The 14462-nt window shown below is 45.4% G+C and overlaps 1 long non-coding RNA gene across 1 annotated transcript; it reads right to left on the bottom strand.

Moving 5' to 3' along the window:
- Positions 1 to 9522: 9522 nt before the first annotated feature.
- On the bottom strand, positions 9523 to 14329 carry LOC122466523. The gene is made up of 3 exons (XR_006292120.1): positions 14195 to 14329; positions 13350 to 13417; positions 9523 to 10078 (listed from the first exon to the last, which is right to left on the bottom strand). It is a non-coding gene; the product is annotated as an uncharacterized LOC122466523 (long non-coding RNA).
- Positions 14330 to 14462: the final 133 nt, after the last annotated feature.

Here is a 14462-nt window from a genome sequence, read left to right as displayed (position 1 = left end):
TGTGTCACTCTGCTCCTCCTAACAGTGAAATACGGCAGTGTCTGTAGAGAAACAACTAATCGTACAGAGTGGGGTTTGATAAGTGGTTTTCAGGGTACTGTATGAAAAAGGTGGACAGCTTTTGTATAGCCTTGCTTGTATTTCAGTAAGCACAGTTTTGTAGAGTCTCCTGTATGTTGTGATGTAGTTAACCAGAGACACTGGAATGGAGTTATACTATAGACTATAGTGCATTAGCTATTGTCCATCAGATGCAGCCTTATAGTGATGTCTGTAACCGAAGAAGCCATTGAGAGAGGAGCTCTGTATCTTTCCATGTGCTTGCATCAATTATCTCCTTCCTCATTCAAAATGGGCTTTTGCTGACCAGCAGGATGCTGAGGGAGCCCTGAGCCCCCCTTTAAGCCATCTTGAAAGGTTTACATTCTCTTGGTTCCTTGCCTTGTTAGACGCTTCAAAGTGAACCTTCTTCACAGATGTTTTGTTTCCATTGTGACACTCTGGTATCCTCCATTTCCCTGGGTGTTCTTAGACTCCAGCATGGCTGTCGCGTTGATGGACCAGCATCATCACTGTTAGTGATTTCATCCGATCTCTGGGGACAGAATTGTAAATGGTGCTCTGCACAATAGCTGTAGATAATACTGTGGAACTTGCTTAAATGCTGGCTTGAGCTGTGCTCCATCTTTTAATCAAAGTGATGGGTTTGCCTATAGACAAAGCAGGGAGTCTTCCACTGTTCGGATTTATGGGGCAGGCCCTCTGATTCTCACAAAGCCATCAGTGAGAACCTCTCCACACATGACCTGCCATGCTAAGGGCACCCCAAATGAAACATGGGCTTAGTGTGCATTGTAGTCATACCTGGTAAGTTTGATTTTTGACACCACCAAAAAATAAAAAAACCCATTGACCTAGAATTTCACAGGCCAGCATAGGGGTTTTATGCAACATTTGAGATTATTTGGGCAGGACACTGTAAAGAGGAGGGTTCAAAAAATGAAGTAGTTCAACTGCAGGGAAAACTTTCAGAATATTTTATGGCTCATCACAACTCCAAAATGCTAGGTCCAGATATTCCACAGTCTGTTTTAATGTGATCCTGGTGAGGACTGGTGCCTTTGCGAAGGTTGGGGAAGTTTCAGGGGTGATTATGGAGTTATTAAAAGCAGATTGTTTATATTTGGGCACTCTACAGGGCTTATAAATTCACATCTCAGCTGCTTTAGGAGCTTGGAAATCCACACCCATCAGATGGGAAAAGAAGAGCCATACGCAACTCCTAAGGCGTGCATGGTACTTCTGTAAGTTTGAGAGACTTGTATCCAGCCCATAGAGAATTTCCTATGCTCCCCAAAGGAGGAAGGGATGAAGGTGCCACTTGAGAAGAAATCAGTACAGGGCTAGGAGCTAGGAACTCCTGAAGTCTCTCCCAGTTTCTACCACATGTGAGTCCTTGACTGAGCAGGCAAGGTACTGAGGATTTAACTTTTAATGTATCTGTGATGGGGGGGAAAGATTTATGTCTGCCTTGCATGGAGAGCACACGGGCTGCTGAGGATACAAAGACAACATTATGATAAGTCTTCCAGTGTTTGTGTTTTCATAATTAGTAACTTTTGGATTCCCTGGTTTAAGACATTTTTTTAAAAAGCTATAGGGCAACGTAGCTCCCCCCAACCCCCATGGCTAATATTACTTACAAAAAACTACAGTTGTCATTGTCCAAGGAGCCTAAGAGTTAAGTACCCAACTCCCATTGAATTTCAATGGCATGTGGATGCCGGAATACTGTAGGCTCTTTTGACAATGACATTTCTTGTTAAAAGAACATTACTCAGGCTGCAAAGTCAAATACTCCAGTTAATGGAAACTTTGCCATGTGCTGGAGACAATACTTAGGTTCTAATAAAATATGGGCGTACATAAAGCTATTGTAGCTTTCCTTTGATGTGTCTTCATGAGAGGGAGGAGCTTGTTTCTGTGCATAGAGCTTGTCCAGTTACGGAAAGAGTGACTGGACCTAACCTGAAAATGACCAGTGAGTTCCCGTCTCCCTCAAGGAAACTGAGAGAGAGCAGAGTAGAGTGGGGCTCCCAGCCAGGCCTCTGACCTCCACCCTGGCTTGGCATCAGCAGCTGGAGCACTGAGAGCTTGAAGACTCTCTTCTCTACGCACTGTTGGTGCCACAGCACCCCTGAGTAGCATGGGTGAGTCGCAGCAGGGAAACCCATTTCAGTCCCTGCACCGCTACTGGAACAGCCTTCCACGGGGAGCAGGGGGAGGAAAAACCTAACTGGTTTCAAGACTGAGCTTGATAAGTTTATGGAGGGGATGGTCTGATGAAACTGTCTACAATCACATGCAGTCGATCTGCAACTGCTCGTAGCAAATATCCCCAGCAGCCAGAGATGGGACACTAGATGGGGAGGACTCTGAGTTACTCCAGAGAATTCTTTCCCAGGTTTCTGGTTGGTGGGTTTTGGCCACATGCTCAGGGTCTATCTGATCACCATATTTTGGGTTGCAAAGGAATTTTCCCCCAGGTCAGATGGGCAGAGACCCAAGGGCTTGGGGGGGAGAGAGGTGTTTCTCTGCCTTCTGCAGCATGGGGCATGGATCACTTGCTGGCTTGAACTAGGGTAAATGGTGGAGTCTCTGTAACTTGCAGTCTTTAAATCATGATTTGAGGACTTCAGTAACTCATCTAGAGGTTAGGGGTCTATTACAGGAGTGGGTGGGTAGGTTCTGTAGCCTGCAATGTGCAGGAGGTCAGACTAGATCCCGATGTTCCCTTCTGGCCGTAAAGTCTGAGTCTATGGGGTTGGAACAAACCCAGAGGGAATATGACATATCATCTCTGGCAACCATTTGCATTTTACTCCTTTAAAAAAAAAAAATCTATAATCTTAACTCAGAAAGTAAGACAAAAGCTTCAAGCCTTCTACTTTCACATGCTAAAAGGCTTGCATGAACACAGGGCAAGTGCTACTGTGAAAAGTCGACACAGAGCTCAGCCAGGAGCCGTAACACAACACTGTGAAGACATGGGTTCAATATACACCTCCCTCATCTCCAGTCCAATGGCCTGCAGCTACCCTAGCTAGACAGAAGGGAGATGGGAGTGGCTCTCTAAATAGAGAAGACTTTGGGTGTGGGCTGAGAAGGCCTGAGTTGGACTTTACTTTGTTTTGAGTTCCTTTTGTGACTAAAGCCCCACCCCAGGAAGTGGGTAAGCTCTGACTTACTCGAGCTTGAGGAGATGGTGTTTGGAGAAGGGTGGGGAAACCACTTGCTCACAAGAAGCATCTTCAAAATGGCTCCCTAGTAACCACTGCCAAGCTCATTGTAATATACTGGAGGGGAACATGCTTCTCACCTGCTATTAAAACAAAAGGGAGAGAAGTTCTTTCTGGTGCCATGTGACCAACAACAAAAAGATGCCAAAACTAGCAGAGGCAGCTTCTGTGAGTGGTTCTGTTCCTCTTTCCTAACACTCATTACGTTCTTGCGATGGCTCTGGCAGAAGTGAGCTAACCCATCCCAGATTAGCAGGGTATAAATGTGACCAGTCTTCCGGGGTGAAGTGAGCTGCCCAGTTCCAGGGCCCATTATCCTTTCCCATGTCCAGCTGTTTCCCTAGAATGTTATTTCTTCTCTGGCTGAGCTCTCCAACGTGCGATCATTTGCTTCAGTGCTCCCCCCCTCACCCCCCGTTCCCTCTCCTGGCAGCAAGCTACTCCCGCTTGCCCCTGAGAGACGGTATGAAGCGCTCTATGACCCCTTTGGTGCCTTTGCCCTGGGAGACTATCCCTGCCTTGTAATATGCATGCTCACTAATTGCCTTGCTCAATCCCAGCATCTAATAACGCCAGACTGCAGCTGCACTGACTGACCTCTGCACAGAAAATGAAATACTGTGTGTGTTTAAGCGGTTCCCAGTGAGCTGTCAGTTTTGACTCATGTGTGTCTATCTTGGCCGCGCATCTGCCTAATCCCTGCTGTCCCACAAGGCGCTCTGCAATGTGATACCAGCAGCCTGCTGTCCAATTAAGGAGAGCAAGATGAGACCGACGCGTATTTAAACATGCTGGGGGCTTCTGGATGGACAGGGGTTAAATGTGGTCTTAGGCTAAAGCAAAGCTTGACAACTCTGTGCAGGTTCCCTGCCTTTTGTATTGCCATGAGGGAGGTCACTTTCCTTCCCCAGGGCAAGCTGCCCTCTCTCCTTAAAGGTTGTTTTCGTTCTCCTAATACAGAAGATGGCTTTGTGCCTGTACAAACTGCATGTTGTAATCTGGGCCTTGCTGAGAGGGAGAGTCAAAGGCCTTGGGGTGGAATAACCATAAGGAGAATACGGTTTACAAAAGAGGCAAAGCTGTGCTAAGAAAGGCCTGTTTCCGTCAGTTCTACAGGCCCAAGCTGAGGAATAGCTAGCTGAGAGAGTAGCCGTGTTGGGGATTGTAAAGAGGCTAGAACGGGGAGAGCATTCAAGAACCTGCAGTGCCAGTTGTGCCACTTGTAGCTTTGCTAGCAAGACCACTTGAAACAGCCATTTTTTTTACCATAAAAAAAAAACAGGCCTTATTAGTTTTATTTGCACCTTATTTCAGCAGTGACAACGCTCTCTTCTTGGGCTTAATCACCCCTGGGGTTCCATGGGCCATCACCTTTTCCCAGCCCATCTTTAATCCCTAGGAGTTACCCTGTGCTGTGAGTGTTCTTGCTTAAATTTTAGTTGCTGGTGAAGTAAGCTGAAATTTCCCCCTTGTTTCCCACTCCCTCTATTGCCGTGGGGTGTCGGTTTTCGTGACCAGACAGAGCTATGCATGTGTATTGTTTTGCTGAAAAGCAGAAACTGAACCCTTCTACAAATAAATGTGTTGTCTGAAATGCCCTATTAAAGTCTCTTAGTGAATGCAGGTAAAATGATTCTATATGTGTGAACTAGGATGTTATCTGGAAAAGTCCATGGCACCGTAACATCTCCTCTCCCCATGGTCGCATCAGCTCTGTGCCTGTTGTTCCATATTTGCATTTCAGAAATGAAAAATCTCCCAAATCAAAAGCAATAAAGACTCTTGGTGATTTATTTCTATAGCACCCAAGATGGCAAGCGAGGCCCTTCTCAGAGGACAGAAGATGTTTACATGTGCGGTGTACACAAAATACAGTGAACTGAGGGTGATAACCTTGGGGGAAGGATGAGGGGAGCAGACAAAAGAGCATGTGGTTATTCTGTGTAAACCAGGGGTTTAAAATATGAAAATAAAATACATTAAAACACTTAAAAATACTCAGTGGGCAGCACCAAAGGAGTCTGGGGCAGAGACTTGAATGAGGAGAGTAGTAGCTTGGTAAGTTAGTCAGGGGCACATTGCACAGGCCAGGGGAAACTTGTGGGAATGCATAAGGGACCTACTGTTCGATGTTTCTGAGTAGGGAAGGGACTGGCCCCTGGTTTTTAAATGATCTGGAATTTACAGCTTTGGTCTCAAGATATTAAATGAAATACAGTACTACAGTAAAATGAAACACAGATGCTTCATCAGCTCTAGCCTAAACTGCAGTGGTGTGATCTTCAGCTCCCCAGTCCACATCCTCCCACCAGAATGAATATAATGCATCAGTGCAGCCATGCATATTTCTGCAGCCATCCTTGGTATGAGTACAAAGAAGTAAGGAATCTGGGGCCATGGCTGGTTGGACAAAGGTAGAAATGGGGTGGTTGTGAATTGGTGTTTGCCAAATGCATTGCAAGTATATTTGGGCTTCTAAGGGTGTCATACAAAATACAATAAAATGCCCCACAAGCAAGAACAGATCTAACCTAAGACATAAAAATGGCCATAATGGGTCAGACCAATGGTCCATCTTGTCCAGTATCTTGTATTCCAACAGGGACCAGTGCCAGATTCTTCAGCGGGAGTGAACAGAAGAGGGCAATTTATTTAGTGATGCATCCCTTGTCCTCCAGACCCAGAAGCTAGCAGTCAGAGGCTTAGGGACTCCCCTGTAATGGGGTTGCATCCCTGACCATCTTGATTAATAGCCATCAATGGACTTATCCTCCATGAATTTACCTAATTCTTCTTTGAACTTATACTTTTGGCTTTCACAAAATCCCCTGGCAACGAGATCCAGAGATTGACTGTGTGTTGTGTGAAGAAATACTTCCTTCTGTTTGTTTTAAACCAACTGCCTGTCAATTTCATTGGGTGACCCCTGCTTCATGTTATGTGAAGGGGTAAATAATATTTCCTTAGTTACTTTCTCCATACCATTCATGATTTTATAGACCTCTCAGTTGTCTCTTTTTCAGTTGTCTCTTTTTCTAAACAATCCCAGACTTTATAATCTCTCCTTATATGGAAGCAGTTCCAAACCCCTAATCTTTTTTTGTTGCTCTTCTTTGTACTTTTTAATTCCAATACATGTTTTGTTTTGTTTTTTTTTGTTGATAAAATGATATAAATATTTTAGCTCTACTCTCAGTAAAAATAAGAGGCACAGGTCCACCAGCTATTCGACTCAAAATTTAGAAAACCAGCTTTGCAGAGTGAGAGACTGAAAAGGCTTGAGCTATTTAATTTATCAAAGAGAAAGTTGCAACTTGATCACAGTTTGAATAGCTCTATGAGAAGATTTCTGATAGCCCAAATTACCCAGTGTGCATTCAGTGCACTTCTGTTGGGCCCCCAGATCAGGAGGACCCCCCAAGCACCAGATCTGGGTGGGTGGCATTGCAACCTGGCTCAATGTCACTCCAGTTTTGCCTGAGTGTCCCTCTTCGTGCCGAAGGAGCAGCTAGACAAATCTGAATGAGTAGCATTGTGACCTGGCACACAGGGCTACAGTGCTGCTCACATTTGTCCCGGCCGGACCTCTGACATGAGGGGAGCAACCAGGCAAAATTGAGTTAAGGTGGGGGACTCCCAATTTCCCTAGCGCACAAGACCCCAAAATAATCTGGCACAGTGGTCAGACGAGGGCCATGTCTACACTGCCACTTACATTGGCAAAATGTGTCGCTCAGGGATGTGAAAAAACACACCCGAGTGACACAACTTTTGCCAGCATAAATGGTAGTGTGCACAGCACTATGTCGGTGGGAGAACGTCTCCTGCCAACATAGCTACCACCACTTATTGGGGGTGGTTTAATTATGTCGACGGGAGAGTTCTCTCCCATCGGCACAGAGCGGCTACACGAGCGATCTTACAGCGGTACAGCTGTGCCACTGTACAGTCGCTAGTGTAGACATAACCTAGATGATCATAGTGATCCCTTCTGACCTCAAGAATCTATGATTGAATCCATGATCTATCAAACACAGAGACAAGCTACAATATGGGGAGGTTAAAGCACTTCTTCTCCTTAATTAGAGTGTGGCACTGGCATAGCTGGGAAAGATTGCAGGAGTCTTGGCTAAGGTATTCAGAAGTGGGCGCTAACAGATAAGCTCCTAAATAAGTGGTGTAATCTTCAGAAGTGTTGAGGACCCACTAGCTCCCACTTTCAATGGGAAGTGCTGGGTCCTCATCATTTCTGAAAATCAGGTCCCTAAGGCCGTGTTTACACGATGCGCCCTACAGTGGCACAGCTACAGCACCATAACTATACCATTGTACCGCCATAGAAGTAGATGCTTCCTACAGTGACAAGGGGTTCTTCCGTCCCTGTAGAAACTCCACCTCTTCAAGCAATGGAAGAATGCTTCCATCCATCTAGCTGTGTCTACACTGGGGGTTTGATCACCATAGCTACAGAGCTCAGGCGTGTGAATTTGTCACACTCTGTGTAAGGTGGCTGAATCGCCAGCAAGCAGGCTCCATGCACAGAGCCTGAATACTGTACTCACAACACCAATGTGCAATTCTAGCTTCACTGTATGTGCATTATAAGGACATCAATATACTGCATAGTGTAGACATGCGTGGAGTGCTCTCAGTGAGCTCCGTGCTGTAAACGGCACAGAGGTGGAGGCAGTCCCTGCATTAAAGTCACCGAGCAAATACTTGCTACTATTGACTTCAGTGGGACTAAGTTCATAGTAACTGTTCGCAGGCTCAGGCTCTTCATAACTTTCCCCTTCCTTGTACTTCTCCTGCTCATCCCTGCTCCCTTTTAGTTACCCCTCACCCGTGTTTGTTCCCCCTTTCCACTCCTCAAGGTGAATTTTAGATTTTTTTCCATTCCCCAACATCCCCCCTCCCCCACTACCTAGCCAGCTCTCTTTGGATTCTGCTTTCTTAGGAGGGACTCTGCTGATGTTACTTTCTTCTGACATCTCGTGCTGAACACTAATGAGGATGTAAACCCCTCTTATTCCTAAGCCTATTACAGGCTTCGGTGGATTAGGCTGCGATATTAGTTGAGTGAGATAAAACTAACAACTAAGTCATGAGACTGACAAAGTAATAAACCAAAACTGACAAGAGAGCAGCCCCAAATGTAAAAGTTGGGGCGTCTTTTTCTCAATTGGCAATGCAACTTTCCCTCTAGTCTTGTTCTTCTCAAATGTGAAAGGTTAGATTGTCCTTTCAGGGAGCAAGAGCAGATTAGCTAAATCAGTGCTATACGCACATGCAGACTTGTTCACAGAGAAGAAGCCAAATGGCTGCAGCTGTTATATTCCAGATAACCTGGCATCCTATTAGCAGGGTCCTGGAGAATCTCTGCCCAGCTAATATCCGCCTCTGCTCAACTCCTTTTTGCATGGAAAAAAGGGAAGCTGTCTGCCTGAGAAACAAAAGCCCATTCTTTGTGAATGCGATAAAATCAGCTCTGCTGAAAAATCTACATTCAAAGTCACTGGCGATGCCTTGCCACTAAGATCCAGATTAGATCACAGACATTCTGGAAGCCATGAAATTCTGAAGCAGATGCGTCTTTTGGCACAATGATTTGTTACTGGTGTAATGTTTTTACCTGACTCCTAATGGCCTTCCTAAGCCCTATAGCAATGCGGAATACTGCTGCTGTGATAGGGCTCTAACCACTAGCAGCCTGCCAGACCATCCATTCCTGCCTACTGTTGCAGATGGCACCGAGTGAGTGGGTCTTTCTAGTATTGCTTTGTTTTTCTAAGACCCAAATGGCTCCCCAGAGTAGAGCTGCACTAATTACAAGAATGACTCTTCAATCCCACTAGCTTGCACATCCTGGGTGCTAACACTTCAGAGGGAGACCCTTAGCCTCCCCGAAAAACACCCGTGTCACGCAGCTGGGGGCAGGCACAGGAGCCAGCAGAAGAGACCGTTCCCAACAGGTTCACTTGCGCCTACCATTTTGTGTGTGTGCCATATTGGCTGGAAGCTCTTTAAATAGCACCAGAAGGAAGCCCTGGAGCGAGGCAACAGTGACTCGGCACTAACGTATTTTCCTCGCCACCTTTGCCTGCATTTCAGCTACCAATCACTTGGTTACTGTTTGTAAAGGGCTTTGAACATTCACAAAATATTATTATAGAGAGCCTGCGGCTTCAGCATTACGCCACTGTTTGTGAAGCCTCCTGAACTGTTCAGGTCGGAGTTGTCTTGCAAGATATTCCCCATTTCCCCCTTCTGAGTGCAGCTCTCATCACAGCACTGCTGGGCTAGCAGGAGGGCTTCCCTCCCCTATTACATGAGCCTCCCCGCCTCCATTTCTGCATCACTCCCCTTCTTTGCCAGCTGGGTTAAAGACAGATCTGAAGCCTGCTCTCTGCATGGCACAGTCCGTGCTTTCACTAGATGCCTGGACCATTTCCCAGTGGGCACTTTGGTACTTTAAAAATTAAACTCTTGGGCCTGATGAATGTGGAGGATTTTATTGTTATTGCTTCAAACCAGCCAAGTCACCCATACGGTAAGATTTCTCCCCTTCCCCTAGCTGGTCCATGTAGCTCATTTGGAAGTGCACAAAGAACTCGCTGCTGCATGCCGTTCTTTGTGAGCAAGGACGCTGGCTGGATTGGGTATGTTCATCTTCCAACTTTTTCTTTGGATAATGTCAGAGAACAGGGAGGTGGGCATTGGAATTGGTAAGTCAAGAACTCTAGCACACCTAGTCCTGAGAAGGCTTGGAACACTCAACCCTGGAAATGGACAAATGATTATTTCTTATTTAAATCGTATTTATCATAGTGCCTAGGAGCCCCAGTCATGGGCCAGGACCCCATTGTGCTAGGCACTATACAAACACAGTAAAAGGACTGTCCCTGCCCCCAAAGAGCTTACAGAGACTGTAACCGGGTGGCTCACCCATCAAAGGGCTGTGGTTAGCCAACCCTGCTCACAGAATGAGTCACATCTGGAAAAGATCAGGGTGACTGCCCTGCAAAGAGCAGCAGGAGGCTGCAATGAAGGGGAATGGGGGAGTTCAGGGAATGGTAGACAGACTGTGAAAGGCTTCGGCAGGGAAGACTCTGACTAAGAGAGCTGTGACAGGAGTGAGTAGGAGGCTCCTGCTAGGGACCCTTACTTAGAGAAGGGCTTTGGACTGGAAGCCATAACCAGAGAGCTGAGAGAGGCTGAGCTCCGGCCAGGTAAAACCCGGGAGTATTGGATCCAGCTCCCACTACAGACCCTGACTGAGAGAAGTGCTTGGGAGCCTGAAAGCCAGAGGGGTGAAGAAGGCTGAACTCCAGCCAGGTAAAGCCTGAGAAACTTTGTATTGGGATCTAGTCCTGGGGAGAAAGGCTGGGGACTCTCTACCTAAAGGGACAGAGTGACTGAACTGGAGTTGGGGCCTGGAGGGCCAGTACATAAGGAGTCAATAAATGAGGCCCTGAGAAGGGGAGAAATTGGTAGCAGAGCACTTCAGAATGACCTCTGGCTATGCAGGGGTGCTCAGGAGGCAGCTGGCCCTGTCACAGAGTCACCAAACAATAGATGGATACAGACAGGTCAACAGGGGAGTACAGGGAAACAATGAGTCAGTGTTGCTCAGCATAATAGGCAGTGGTCTCAGCACACCAGCAGCCTAAAGATTTTCATGGTTTTTATAGACTTCATGCCAGAGTGAAGGCTTAAAGAGATTTTAGAGGGAGGATAATGAGTTAGTTCTGCAGATGTTTAGGGGGAGCTTTTCCCAGGTGTGAGGGGCAACAGGGCAGAAAACAAAGGTGCTTGTTTGAAAATGTAAAGAGTTGGCGATAGCATCTGGCATCATGGGCTGATTGGAGGCAGGAGCTGACCTTTCAATAATGAATGAGAGACGATAGGTAGGGTGGGGATAGGTCATGGAGGCCTTGAATGTAGCACTCACAAGTGTACTGAAGGGGCAATCTGAACTGGCCACCAGAGGAGACAGACTGGATGACATCAGACTGTATAATGGATGACATTATTGGCTGGTGTTTCGAGTTTAGTAGCACCGAGCGGCTCTAATCAGGGCCCTGTTGCACTAGGCATTGTACAAACATAACACAAAGCATTTCAAAGTGCCTCACAAAGTGCCCATCTCCATAGTACAGATGGGGACACTGAAGCTGAAAGTAGCTAAATGATTTCTCCAGCAGCTCAGTGGAATGGGCTGGAGTAGAATCTACATTCCCTGCTCTTGCCACCCAATCACATTACCTTTTTTACTACCGTTGTGTTGGTTTGCTCCAGTGGCCCTTCCCCAAAATGTTCCCTACTCACTCCCTATTATTGTGCTGTCAGCTGGTCTCTCGCTCATATGTTGATCCAGTATTTGCTGCCCATCACTGTGCTATCGGTGCCTTAGGTTTATGATGAGACATTAAAGATTTTAATAAGAGAGATCAAACACCCTGCTACCTGCAGCTACTGCTGTATGTATGTAGCTTGTGCAGTGCTTTACTGATACTAAATATTATTAGGAGCTAGTCATCTTCAAAATCCCATCTCAGAAAAAAATGTATATAGTACTCTAGAAAAACTTGTGCAAGCTCTATATTTAACCAGCTCCAACAACTTGTAAGGCCAGATCAGAGCTCTTCTTGTCCTCCTGCTTGTTCATTTCTTTTACTTGCAGAAAGTAAACAAAATTCAATCTGCTGTGGAGGGTGTCCAGTGAGTAAAGTCCAGCTCATGTATATTCTCATTGGTTGCTGATGTTATAATGACTATGAGGGGACAGCAATAACGTTACTTTAAAAAATATGTTCTGTACATGTTACTGGGATTTCAAAGTGAATTCCATTCACATGCTAAAGAAGAACTATTCCTACTGCATAAAATTCCTTTTCAGCTGGGAGAGCTGAAGTACCCTTTCAAATGAGGTGAGCTGCACCAGCCCCTTGCTTCTCCTCTGTGCTCCTCTGTTTAAGCAGATGCTAAAGTTTTCACAGCAGTAATTGGCTGGGCTGTGCAAGGTGATCTCTATCTGTGTCGTATAATTGGATTTTGCAAGTAGGCAAAATGACTCCCTTATTTAAATACAGAAACTTAAATAAAGAGTTATGGCTACACTTTAGATTAAATAGGCCTGAACCCATTAAATGTTATCTAACTTGAGTAAATAATGATTGGTTAGATCCTCTTCTATATTCTGGGCCTCTGGGCCTTGTATCAATAGTTATTGTTGTAACCTGTCAGATATTTAAACATTAATCCTGTCTCCTCTTTTGCAAGTGGGCAGTGACTATGGCATAGAGAGCGAGGAAGCCTGATTTGAAATGCAAGGCCCTAGAGTATCTGCTTTTTCTGACTCTACACAATGAGAGGGGAAGCGTAAGCTCCAAATCTGAACCTCAAAACAAAAGCCAGCTGACTCAATGGCCAATCCTAAGCATTGGTGTGAGTGAAGGGGGTGGTTTCTCTCCTTTGTGATAATAGGGACAATGAGGCTCTGATTTGAATTCTCTTCCTAGCTCAGCTTCTGTTAAATCTCTGCAGCAGCCTCCCATTAGCCAGTGGAGCATTGGCCTGTGCCATCCACATGCCAGGGCTAGGGGTGGTCAGGGCTGTACCATTGGAACTGGCAATGGAGTATTAACCCTTGGGATGCCCTAGCCCATGGTCAGATCTTTAAAAGGATAATAGTGGACATCTCCTCTGCTCCAGTGGCACAGATGTGCCGGGGAGGAGAACATTTGAAAAGTTTTAAAACTCTTAGGAAGGTTTGAGTTAAAAAACAAGTCTCTGTAATAGCAGTGCTCAGCTCTTTACAAATACTCACTGATTATGCCTAGGGTGACCAGATAGCAAGTGTGAAAAATCAAGGCACTTTTTGGGGGAGGCGGGCAGTGGGTATAGTTGCATATCTAAGACAAAGCCCCTAATACTGGGACATCTGGTCACCCTAAGGATACCCCTACATTGCCCCGTGTGCGAGTTAAATCAATGCTGTTATCCCCATTTTGCAGCTGGGGAAACTTAAGCAAGTAAATTGTTACTTACTCAGTTCCAAGGAGGAGATTGCTGTCACTGTCTGAATAGGAGCTTTGGAGCTTCTGGCTCTCAGTCCTCTGCTTGGAATTTAAATTCACATGTTAGAGTCTAAAAAGGACTGGGTCTTTAGATAAATAATAGGAACATCCCCAGTTACCGTTGCTAGAATTTTTTTTAAACAATGTAAGAGTTAGAGACCCTCATGCTTCAAAGCATAAACCATCCACTAACTGCTTGGGATTGGAAATAAGCAGGTACCCACAGGGGAAATTTACAAAATTGTCCATTGTGAGGTTTCTTGCACCTTACAGTGAAGAATCTTCGATTGGCTATTGTTAGAGCCAGATAGCTCATATGGCGTGGCAATCAATATGTCTAGGAGCTCTGAAATCACAGGAAGGGTGTGAGAGAAAACTGAGGGAAATGGCCCAAAGGAGGTCTAATCTAACTTTCTCTCCATGTAACTTCTGATGTCTAATTTCCAAGGTGATTCCTCTATTTACATGGGCACAGAGCTAGGGTGGGGGCTTGCCATGAGGGATAACCTCCTTTTATACAATTTGTTCTTAATGTTTCTTGTGTGGTACAACTATAAATATAATGTTAGCAGAAAGAACACGCTACAAAAGAGCAATGAAATTCTATATTAGAATTGAAAGTGAAAGAAGGCTGTGCTCTGTAATTTGTCTGACAGGCTGTTTTCAGGAAGTATCTGGTGAAACTGATCCCAGAGCTTGCTGTAATACATAAATTAGCCTTCTCATAAAAGCGTTATTGGATCTGGTGATTAACTGAGAGTGACTCATGGGCAGGGGTGAGGAAGTGGGTGAAAGATAACGTAATGCTAGCCTGACCTGCATCATCCATTAATTTAAATGGAATTCTGGTCATTTGCTTTCTTCCCAATGTTCTTGGTCCCTCTTCTCTCAGCCACATGTCCCCTAGTTTCTGGTTTTCCTCTCATTCTCGCAGGAAGCACATTGCCATCTAATGATCAAAGGAAGGAAAAATTTCAAGACAACCATATGGGCATGGGAGGAACCATGTTTGTTAACTGAGAGTATAGAATTGAATCCAGATTTAAAAACTAGTTTATTAGCACCAGCACTGAATGCAACTTGC

Source organism: Chelonia mydas, chromosome 7 (assembly GCF_015237465.2).
Source record: "Chelonia mydas isolate rCheMyd1 chromosome 7, rCheMyd1.pri.v2, whole genome shotgun sequence".
In the NCBI taxonomy this organism is placed as follows: domain Eukaryota; kingdom Metazoa; phylum Chordata; order Testudines; family Cheloniidae; genus Chelonia; species Chelonia mydas.
Note: the sequence above shows the minus strand (reverse complement) of the source record. Positions and strands in the feature narration are given on the sequence as shown.